The sequence below is a fragment of the Theropithecus gelada genome, chromosome 8, assembly GCF_003255815.1.
Source record: "Theropithecus gelada isolate Dixy chromosome 8, Tgel_1.0, whole genome shotgun sequence".
NCBI lineage: Eukaryota > Metazoa > Chordata > Mammalia > Primates > Cercopithecidae > Theropithecus > Theropithecus gelada.
In genome coordinates this window covers 81712145-81724956 of record NC_037676.1, presented here as the reverse complement: position 1 = coordinate 81724956, position 12812 = coordinate 81712145, and positions in this window count along the sequence as shown.

The following is a 12812-nucleotide window of genomic DNA, read 5'->3' as shown; positions in this document are numbered from 1 at the left end:
AAAAAGGCTTTTCTTGAATTCTGTAAATTTCCTGATCCTTGACCTACTTATTTGATTTTCTGACTGACACGTTAGGATTGTGGAAAATTGTAATTGAAAAGTCAGGATATTTTTTACTCAAAATGTGTGCTATACGCTATTCATTATAAATGTCATCTGCAACACATAGTGAGCACTTCTGGAATGGAATTAGACAGACTGATCTTTTTTAGTGAGACCAACCAGATACATAATGTTTCAAAATTTTATAAATTCACTAGTGTAGCTTTATGATAGGGTTATGATAAGAACTATATTTTACTAAGACTCTGTAAAGAATGTAACAACATGACCTTTATGATTCTCAGTGTCATATAAAATGTTGAACCAATATTTTATGAATCTTTTAAAAGTTTCCTCTTTTAAGTTTTCTCAAGGTGCACATAGATCTCCATTGTCTTCTAAGATTATGTCAACTTTTAAATATTTCCTCCAGAGTTTCTCTGCAGAAAGTTTTGAATGGCTTTTTAATACAGTTTTTTCCATTGCTAGAACTAGTGCTATGTTTCTCACATAGTTTATTTTTTTTGAGACTGAGTCTCGCTCTCTCTCCCAGTCTGGAGTGCAGTGGCCCGATCTCACCTGGCTAATTTTTTGTATTTTTAGTAGAGACGGGGTTTCACTGTGTTAGCCAGGATGGTCTCAATCTCCTGACCTCGTGATCCACCTGCCTCGGCCTCCCAAAGTGCTGGCATTACAGGCGTGAGCCACCGCGCCGGGCCTATATAGTGTTTCTTGTTGAATATTGACTAATACCAGTTGAAATACAGGAGGTCCTTACAAGATGCTGCAATGTGTTCATGCCACTTGCTCTTTCCTGAATGTCCCCAGATTGTCACATTCTAGTTTATAGTTTTCTCTTTTAAGACATGCCTATTTTGCCCCATCACTTTTTATATCAGCAGCAGAACTTTTTATTGTTCCCATGACTGCATTCAGCCTTTTCTTTTACTGCCTCAATTGTTCATCACTCTCTTCATTTTTCTGTTCACTGTATATTGCTCCTTTTAACTATTCTCAATCTTTTTGTTTTCCTGTAGTTTTTGGTGTCAATGCAACCTAACATTTACAATCTGGAATCTTTAGGCAATCTGGAACACATCACATATTTAGTAATCCTTTTGTCATCAGCCATTCTTGAATATTTTTCTTGTTTTTCCTTTTTAAAGACTTCACGTACTAGGCTTCCCATGGCTCCAGACATTGATAGAAACTGAGAGTCTGAAGACCACAATATGGAAATGCTAAACCAATCATGTGTTTTGTGATTTTAAAATTTTTCTTTCGGAGATAGAATGTTCCGAATTCTTAACACAGCAGTGAGAAATCATCTGAAGGCATAAAACTCACTGGTAAAAGCAAGTACACAGAAAAATAAAAAATACACTAACACTGGAATTGCAAGTGTCTAAGCCACTCACATCTTTAGTAGAAAGACTAGAGGGGGATCCAAGACGGTTGATTAGAAAGAGCTGCAGTCTGTAGCACACACAGAGAGGAATACAAAGAGGTTAGTGAATTCAGCATCTTCAAATGAAATATGCGGTTTCTCACATTGGGACTGACTAGGCAAACAACTAGACCCACAGAGAATGAAGAAAAGCAGGGGGTGGTGATGGTCCCCCTGGGAGTGGCATAGAGCCAAAGGAACCTCTACCCCAGCCAAGGGAGGCAGTGAGTGATTGTGCAGTTCTGCCCAGGAAACCCGCAGATCTGGAGATCTCTTTGTGAGCCCATGCCACCAGGTCCTTGGGTCTGATACACGGCTGTGTGTAGTCTTGGCAGAGCAGCCACTCAGGCACACATAGAGACCCAGCAGTTTTACACACTCTAGTCCCAGGATCCCCGGCAAGGCAGAAAAACTTATCCCTAGGAAGGGGGCTAAATCCAGGGAGCCAAGCAACATCATTTTGCAGGTCCCACTTCTATGACACCTCACAAGTTAAGACCCATTGGCTTGGAATTCCAGCCAGCCAATGACAACAGGCTGGAATCTGCCTGAGGCAGTTCTGAGTTTCCAGGGGGAGGGGTAGTTGCCATCTCTGCTGTTTGGTAGACTCAGCTGTTCCAGCCTGCCCGCTTGGGATAATATAAATGGTCCAGATGAATAAAGGTCACCCACAACACAGCACAGCTGCCTTGCCAGACTATGGTCAGACTGCTTCTTTAGCAGGACCTCAATCCATTTTTCCTCACTGGGTGGGACCTCCCTGCAGGGGCTTCAGCCACTCCAGCCAGGATTCTATGGATAGACCTCTGACCTCTCCCTGGAAAGGAACTCCCAGCAGGAGAGGTGGCTGCTATCTCTGCAGTTTAGTTGACTCACTCATATCAGTCTACTGGCTTTGGAGAATACAAAGTCTGGATGAGGAAACATCCCTCCGCAACACAGCACATCTGCTCTACCAAAAGGCAGCCAGACTGATTCTTTAAGTGGGTCCCTGATCCCATTCCCTCTGACTGGGTGAGAATTCCCCAGTGTTCTCCAGCCACCTCCTACAGGTATGTTTTAGGCCAGCAACATACCAATAACCCCTTGGGACAGAGCTTCCAGAGGAAGCCTATTTCCAGAGTAGGCTGCCATCTTTGCTGTTTCACAGCTTTCACTGGCGATGCCTCCAGGTATGAGAAAAAACCAAGGCAACTAGGATCTGGAACTGACCCCTAGCAAACTGCAGCAGTCCTACAGTAGAGTAGTCTGACCATTAAAAGAAAAACAAACAGAAAACAACAACAACAACATCAACAAAAGATCCAACAAAAGACTCAAACAAAAACCCCATTCAAAGGTCAGCAATCTCAAAGATCGAAGGTAGATAAGCCCACAAAGATGAGAAAGAATCAACACAAAAATACTGAAAACTCAAGAAGCCAGAGTATCTCTTCTCCTCCAAATGACTGTAACACCCCTCCAGCAAGGGTACAGAACTGAGCTGAGGCTGAGATTTCTGAACTGTCAGAAGTAGGCTTCTGAAGGTGGGTAATAAAGAACTTCACTGAGCTAAAGGAGCATGTTGCGACCCAATGCAAAGAAGCTAAGAATCATGATAAGACAATACAGGAGCTGATAACCAGAATACCCAGTTTAGAGAGGAACATAACTAACCTGATGGAGCTGAAAAACACAACATGAGAACTTCACAGTGCAATCACAAGTATCAATAGCATAATAGATCAAGTGGAGGAAGGAATCTCAGAGCTTGAAGATTATCTTTCTGAAATAAGACAGGTAGACAAGAATAGACCAAAAAAAAAAAAAAAAAAGTAAAGATCAAAAAGGAATGAACAAAACCTTTGAGAAAGTTGGGATTATGTAAAGAGACTGAACCTATGACTGATTGGAGTACTTGTAAGAGATGGGGAAAATGGACCCAAGTTGGAAAACATACTTCAGGATATCATCCAGGAGAACTTCCCCAACCTAGCAAGGCAGGCTGACATTCAATTTCAGAAAATGCAGAGAACCCCAGTAAGATACCCCATGAGAAGTTCAACCCCAAGACACATAATCGTCAGATACTTCAAGGTCAAAATAAAAGAAAAAATGTTAAGGCCAGCCAGAGAGGAAGGCCAGGTCACTTACAAATGTAAACCCATCAGACTAATAGTGGACCTCTCAGCAGAAACTCTACAAGCCAGAAGATATTGGGGGCCACTATTCAAAATTCTTAAAGAAAAGAATTTCCAACAGAATTTCATACCTGGACAAATTAAGCTTCAAAAGCGAAGGAGAAATGAGATCCTTTTCATACAAGCAAATGCTGAGGGAATTCTTCACCACTAGACCTACCTTGCAAGAGCTCCTGAAGGAAGCACTAAATATGGAAAGGAAAAACTGTTACCAGCCACTACAAAAGACACACTGAAGTACACAGACCAGTGACACTATGAAGCAACCACATAAACAAGTTTGAAAAATAACCTGCTAGCATCATGATGACAGGATCAAATTCATACATAACAATACTATTCTTAAATATATTAGATTGGTGCAAAAGTAATTGCAGTTTCTGTCATTGAAAGTAATGGCAAAAACTGCAATTACATTTGCATTAACCTAATAAATGGGCTAAATGCCCCAATTAAAAGACACAGAATGGCAATCTGGATAATGAGCCAAGACTCATTGGTATGCTGTCTTTAGGAGGCCAATCTCAAGTGCAAAGACACATATAGGCTCAAAATAAATAAGGAAAATTTAAGAAGCAAATGGAAAAACAGAAAAAAGCAGGGGCCACAATCCTAGTTTCTGAAAAACAGACTTTAAACCAACAAAGGAAAAAAAAAGGGCAAAGAAAAGGATGACATAATGGTAAAATGTTCAATTCAACGAGAAGAGCTTATGTATACACACACACACACACACACACACATATATATACACACACACCCAATACAAGAGCATCCAGATTCATAAAGCAAGTTCTTAGAGACCTACAGAGAGAGTTAGAGTCCTGCACAATTACAGTGGGAGACTTTAACACTCCACTGACAATATTAGACAGATTATTGAGACACAAAATTAACAAAGATATTTCAGGACCTGAACTCAGCTCTAAATCAAGTGGAGCTGATAGATATCTACAGAACTCTCCACCCCAAAACAACAGAATATACATTCTTCTCATTTCCACATGGCACTTACTCTAAAATTGATCTTATATTCAGAAGTAAAACTCTCCTTAGCAAGTAAAACAACTGAAATCATACCAGTCTCTCAGAACACACCACAGTCAAATTAGAACTCAATTAAGAAATTCACTCAAAACAACAAAACTATATGGAAATTGAATAATGTGCTCCTGGATGACTTACGAGTAAATAATGAAATTAAGGCAGAAATCAAGAAGTCATTTGAAACAAATTCTGGGATGTGGCTAAAGCAGTGTTAAGAGGGAAATTTATAGCACTAAATGCCCATATCAAAAAGAGAACTAGAAATACCATTCGACCCAGCCATCCCATTACTGGGGATATACCCAAAGGATTATAATTCATGCTGCTATAAAGACACATGCACACATATGTTTATTGCGGCACTATTCACAGTAGCAAAGACTTGGAATCAACCCAAATGTCCATCAGTGACAGACTGGATTAAGAAAATGTGGCACATATACACCATGGAATACTATGCAGCCATAAAGAAGGATGAGTTCGTGTCCTTTGTAGGGACATGGATGCAGCTGGAAACCATCATTCTCAACAAACTATTGCAAGAACAGAAAACCAAATACCGCATGTTCTCACTCATAGGTGGGAATTGAACAATGAGATCACCTGGACACAGGAAGGGGAACATCATGCACCGGGTCCTATTGTGGGGAGTGGGGAGGAGGGAAGGATAGCATTAGGAGATTAGGAGATATACCTAATGTAAATGAAGAGTTAATGGGTGCAGCACACCAACATGGCTCATGTATACATATGTAACAAACCTGCACATTGTGCACATGTACCCTAGAACTTAAAGTATATAAAAAAAAAAGCCATAAAGGTCTCAAGTTAACAACCTGACATTTCAACTAAAAGAACTAGAGAACCAGGAGCAAACAAACCCCGAAGCTAGTAGAAGACAAGAAATAACCAAGATTAGAACTGAATTGAAGGAGATAGAGACATAAAGAAACCTTCAAAAAATCAACAAATTCAAGAGCTGTTTTTTTGAAAAAAATGAAACAAAATAGATAGACCACCAGCTAGACTAATAAAGAAGAAAAGAGAGAAGGACCAAATAAACAAAATCAGTAATGATAAGAGGGATATCACCACTGACCCCACAGAAATACAAACAACTATCAGAAAATACTATAAACCCTTCTATGCACATAAACTAGAAAATCTAGAAGTGGATAATTTCCTAGACACATACACCCTCCCAAGACTGAACCAGGAAGAAACTGAATCCCTGAATAAACCAATAAGAGTTCCAAAATTGAAGCAGTAATAAATAGCCTACCAACAAAACAAAGACCAGGACCTGACAGATTCACAGCTTAATTCTACCAGATGTACTAAGAAGAGCTGGTACCATTTCTACTGAAATGATTCCAAAAAATTGAAAAGGAGGAACTCCTTCCTAACTCATTTTATGAGGCCAGCATCATCCTGATATCAAAACCTGGTAGAGATACAACAAAAAAAGAAAAGTTCAGGCCAAAACTCTTTTTTTTTTTTTTTTTTTTTTTATGAGATGAAATATTTTTCTATCATCCAGGCTGAAGTGCAGTGGTGTGATCTGGGCTCACTGCAACCTCCGCCTCCCAGGTTCAAGCAATTCTCCTGCCTCAGCCTCCCATGTAGCTGGGACTACAGGCACATGCCACCTTGCCCAGCTAATTTCTTTTGTATTTTAGTAGAGATGAGGTTTCACTGTGTTGCCCAGGCTGGTCTCAAACTCCTGAGTTCAGACAATCAGCCTGCCTTGGCCTCCCAACAGGCCAAAATTCTTGATGAACATCAATGTAAAAATCCTCAACAAAATACAGGCAAACCAAATCCAGCAGCACTTTAAATAGCTCATCCACCATGATCAAGTTAGCTTCATCCCTGGGATACAAGGTTGGTTCAATATATGCAAATCAATAAATGTTGTTAATCACATAAACAGAAGTAAAGAAAAAACCACATGATTACTTCAATAGATGCAGAAAAGGCTTTTGATAAAATTCAACATCCCTTCATATTAAAACTCTCAACAAACTAGCTATCGAAGGAATATACATCAAAATAATAAGATCCATCTATGACAAACCCACAGCCATACTGAATGATCAGAAGCTTTGAAAATTGATATAAGACAAAGGTACTCACTCTTATTCAACATAATATTGGAAATTCTGGCCAGGGCAATCAGACAAGAGAAAGATATAATGAGTATTCAAATAAGAAGAGAGGAAGTCAAATTATCTTTGTTTGCAGATGACATTGTTCTATATCTAGAAAACCCCATTGTCTCAGCCCAAAAGCTTCTTAAGCTGATAAGCAACTTCAGTAAAGTCTCAGGATACAAAATCAATGTGCAAAAATCACTAGCATTTCTGTATACCAACAACAGGCAAGCAGAGAGCCAAATCATGAATGAACTTCCATTTGCATTGCCACAAAAAGAATAAAATACCTAGGAATACAGCTAACAAGGCAAGTAAAGTTCTCTCTTCTAGGAGAACTACAAACTGCTGCTCAAATAAATTGGAGGGGACATAAACAAATAAACATTCCATGCCCATTGATAGGAAGAATCAGTATTGTGAAAATGGCCATACTGCCCAGATAGTTTATAGATTCAATACTATTCCCATTAAACTACCATTGACATTCTTCACAGAATTAGAAAAAAACTATTTTAAAATTCATATGGAACCAAAAAAGAGACCGTATAGCCAAGAAAATCCTAAGCAAAAAGAACAAAGTTGGAGGCAACACACCACTTGACTTCAAACTACACTACAGGGCTACAGTAACCAAAACACATGGTACTAGTACAAGAACAGATACATAGACCAGTGGAACAGTATAGAGAACTCAGAAATAAGACTGCATATCTATAACCATTTGATCTTTGACAACCTGGCAAAAACAAGCAACTGGGAAAAGATTCCCAATAAATGATGCTGGGAAAACTGGGTAGTCATGTGCAGAAAATTAAAACTGAACTTCCTCACACCTTATATGAAAATTACCTCAAGATGGATTAAAGGCTTACATGTAAAACCAAGAACTATAAAATCCCTAGAAGAAAATCTAGGCAATAATATTCAGGACATAGGCATCAGCAAATATTTCATGACAAAAATGCCGAAAGCAATTGTAGCAAAAGCAGAAGTTGACAAATGGGATCTAATTAAACTAAAGAGTTTCTACACAGCAAAATAAACTACCAACTGAGTGAATAGACAGTGTACAGAATGGGAGAAAATTTTTGCAATCTCTCCATCTGACAAAGGTCTAATATCCAGAGTCTATAAGGAACTTAAGCAAATTTAGAAGAAAAATCCAAACAATCCCATTAAAAAGTAGGCAAAAGACATGAACAGACACTTCTCAAAAGAAGACACAATGTGGTCAAGAAGCATGAAAGAAAGATCAACATCACTGATCATTAGAGAAATGCAAATCAAAACCACAATGAGATACCATCTCACACCAGTCAGACTATCTATAATAAAAAGTGCAGAAACAACAAATGCTGTTGAAGTTGTGGAGAAAAAGGCATGCTTTTACACTGTTGGTGGGAGTGTGATTTAGTTGGACCATTGTGGAAGACAGTGTGGCAATTCCTCAAAGACCTAGAGGCAGAAATACCATTGGACCCAGCAATCTCATTACTGGGTATATACCCAAAGGAATATAAATCATTCTCTTATAAAGATCCATGCACAAGCATGTTTGCACTATTCACAATAGCAAAGACATGAAATCAACTAACTGCCCATCGATGAAATTAAGTTCAGAATTTAGTTTTTTGGAAGAAAAGAAAATGGAAACACAACATATCAAAACCTCTGGGATACAGCAAAACAGCAGTAAGAGGAAAATTTGTAGCATTAAATATCTACATCAAAAAAATAAAAAGATCAACACTTAAAAATCTAGTATCAGACTTCATGAAACTAGATAAACAAGAATAAACCAAAAAATAGCAAAAGAAAATATATACTAAAGATTAGAGCAGGACTAAATGAAATTGAGACCAAAAAACCAAAGCATCAATGTAATGAAAAGTTGGTTCTCTGAAAGGATAAAATTGATAAACTGCTTGCTAGACTAACCAAGAAAAGAAGAGTGAATATCCAAATAAACACAATACGAAATGAAAAATATGGTATACAATAGATACCACAGAAATACAAAAAATCACCAGAGACTACTATGAACAACGATAAGCTTTACAACTAGAAAACCTAGAGGGGATGAATGAATTTTTGAAAATATACAACCTCCCAATATTGAGCCAGGAAGAAACAAAAATCCTGAACAGACCAACAAGTAGTGAAATTGAATCAGTAATCCAAAAAATCTCCTAATATACCACAGCGAAGAACCAGATAGATCCACAGACAAATTCCACAAAATGTACAAAGAACGGGTACTGAAAGTTTTCCAAAAAAATCAAGGAGGTGGGAGTCCTTCCTAAACCATTCTATGAAGCTGATATCACCCTGATACCAAAGTCAGAAAAGGATACAACCAAAAAAGAAAACTACAGATCAATATCTCTGATAAACATAGTCACAAAAATCCTCAACAAAATACTAGCAAATAGAATCCAACAGTACAACAAAAAGATAATACACCATGATCAAGCAGGTTTTATTCTAGGGATGCAAAGATGGTTCAGCCTATGCAAATCAATAAATACGATTCATCACATAAACAGAATTAAGGACAAATAGTGATCATCTGAATAGATGCAGAAAAAGCGTTTGGTGAAATTTAACATTCTTTGATGATAAAAACCCTCAACAAACTAAGCATAGAAGAAACATACCTCAAATTAATAAAGGCCATATACAACAAATCTACGGGCAGTGCCATATTAAACAGGGAAAAGTTGAGAAAGTTGTCTCATAAGAACTGGAACAAGACAAGGATGTCCACTTTCACCACTCTTATACAATAGAGTACTAGAAGTCTTAGCAAGGGAATGAAATAAAGAGCATCCACATCAGAAAAGAGGAAGTTAAATTATACCTGTTTGCTGATGATATAATCCTATACTTTGAAAACCCTAAGAATGCCTTTGAAAAACTCTTAGATTTAATAAATGAATTCAGTAAAGTTTCAGGGTACAAAATCCACATACAAAAATCAGTAGTATTTCTATATGATAATAATGATTAATGTAGAAGACTACATGCTCGCAAACCAGACGTTCCCCGATAAGTCCTGCTCTTGCAAACAAAGCAGGGCATTCCTTCCCTGCAAACAGGGAGGACAAAGGAGCCAGTGCTAACAGCAGACCCTGGGGGCTTGTTTATGTGTAAACATCTTGAAAATCCAGAAAGTCAGGGAAAGGTCAGAAAAACAACAATATGTCTTGTGACTTGGCAACATTCCACAAACGACTGTATACAATAAAGCAGAGCACGCCATTTGAGGTGGCCGCCATATTTGTCTTGTCTTGTGTTGTCTTGTGTGTTCATTCTTTTGTTTAGGAAACACACGGACCCCAACAATTAAGCTGAGAATGAAATGAAGAATGCAATCCAATTTATAATAGCTACAAAAAATTACCTAGGAATCTAACCAAGGAGGTGAAAGATCTCTACAACGACAACTACAATACACTGATAAAAAAATTGTGAAGGTGACACAAACAAATGGAAAAATGTCTCATGCTCGTGGATTAGCATAATATTGTTAAAATGATCATACTGCCCAAAGCAATCTATAGATTAAATGCAATTCCTAACAAAATACTAATGTCATTTTTCATAGAATTAGAAAACAGAATCCCAAGATTCTGATGGAACCAAAAAAGATCCTGAATAGCCAAAGCAACCCTAAGCAAAAAAGAACAAAGCTGGAGGTGTCACATTACCTGACTTCAAAATATACTACCAGGATATAGTAACCAAAATAGCATGGTAGTAGTATAGTAATAGACACACAGATCAATGGGACAGAATAGAGGACACAGAAATAATATCACATACCTACAACCAACTGATCAATGACAAAGTTGCCAAAGCCATATATTGGAGAAAGGACACCCTTTTCAATAAATGGTATTGGAATTGTATAGTCATATGCAGAACAATGAAACTTTACCCCTATCTCTCACCATATAGAAAAATCAACTAAAGATAGATCAACGACTTAAATTGAAGACCTGAAACTATAAAAATACTAGAGGAAAATATAGAAAAATCTCTTCTGAACAGTGGTCTAGGCAAAGAATTCATGACTCAGACCTCAAAAGCACAAGCAACAAAAAAATAGATAAACGGGACTTAATTAAATTAAAAAGCTTTTGTACAGGAAAAGAAATAATCAACAGAATAAACATCTGCAGGACAGGAGAAAATATTTCCAAACTATGTATGCAACAGGACTGATATGATTCTGGACTGATATCCAGAATTTACAAGGAATTGAAACAAAACAACATCAACAACAAAATAATTTCATTAAATTCTGGACAAAGGATATAAACGATTTTCAAAAGAAGACATACAAATGCCCAACACACATGAAAAAATGCTTAACATCATGAATCATCAGAGAAATACATAAAGAATTAAAAATAGAACTACCATTGAAATCAGCAATCTCACTACTGGATGTTTATCCAAAGGAAAAATGTTATCATGTCAAAAAGATAACTACACTTGTTTATCACAGTACTATCACAATAGCAATGATATGGAATCAACCTAAGTGTGTATCCATCAATAGATGATTGGGGCTGGGCATGGTGGCTCATGCCTGTAATCCCAGCACTTTGGGAGGCCGAGGTGGGTGGACCACAAGGTCAGGAGATTGAGACCATCCTGGCTAACACAGTGAAACCCTGTCTCTACTAAAAATACAAAATTTAGCCAGGCATGGTGGCGGGCGCCTGTAGTCCCTGCTACTCAGGAGGCTGAGGCAGGAGAATGGCGTAAATCTGGGAGGCAGAGCTTGCGTGAGTGAGCCGAGATCACGCCACTGCATTCCAGCCTGGGCGACAGAGTGAGACTCTGTCACACACACACACACACACACACACACACAGATTGGATAAAGAAAATGTGATACATGGGAAAAGTGGCAGATAGGAGGTAGGACTGACTTGCAGATCCCACTCAGATGATGGACAGTGCAGCCTGTGAGCTACCATAGGAACATATCAGGAAAGCTGAGAGAATCTACAGACCCTTTGAAGAAAGCAGATTGCTGCTGTTGCTGCTGTAGACCCTGGGAGACAACTGAAAAACTGTGAGTGCCCAAAGTGTGAGAGTGTGAAAAGAGGATTGTCTGCCCCTGAGCACACACTCTTACTGGGGAACATGAAAGTCTAAATCATGGGAGAAGGATTTAACTTTATCTGGAGCTGAGACAAATTTAGAGAGCCAAGTGAAATACAGGGATAGAAAAAGCAGCAGGAGAGCCCTGTGGACACTCTTGGTCCCCAGGGAAGACATTTCTGACTTTGTCTCACAGAGGTCCTTGGGACATGCTACCAGAGGAACTGGGAAAAAACCACAGGGAGAAGGAAACTTCCAGCTGAACTTTGTATCAATTTTGATCGAACGTGAAATTTCCTGTACAGAATATGGGGGAGAGGGTCAATCGGGAGTGCAGATGAATACAGAAGCCACAGCAGGCAGGGAGCCATGAAACCTGAATGCCTTGCTTACTTTCTCAGCTGGGAGGCTTGTAGCCTGGGGCAAGTTCTCAGCCATGCTTACCTGCTGCCTGAAAATAAACTCAGTGCTGTTGGGGGAGTGGTGGGAGTGAAACCGGTCTTTTGGGCTGCATGAGAGCTGGGTAAAGCCTGTAACTGTCAGCTTTCCCCCGCTTTTCTGGTGACCTGCACAACACAGCAGAGGCAGCCATAATCCCCCTGGCAACATAACTCCATTGGCCTGAGAACCACCCCCCCACAACCCCCTACAGCAGTAGCAGCAAGCCCCACCCGAGGAGAGTCTGAGTTCAGACACACTTAACCCTGCCCCTACCTGATGGTCCTTCCCTACCCACCCAGATAGTTGAAGACAAAAGGCATATTCTCTGGAGTTCTAGGGTCCCACCCACTGCCTGATCCTCTCTATACTGCTACAACTGAT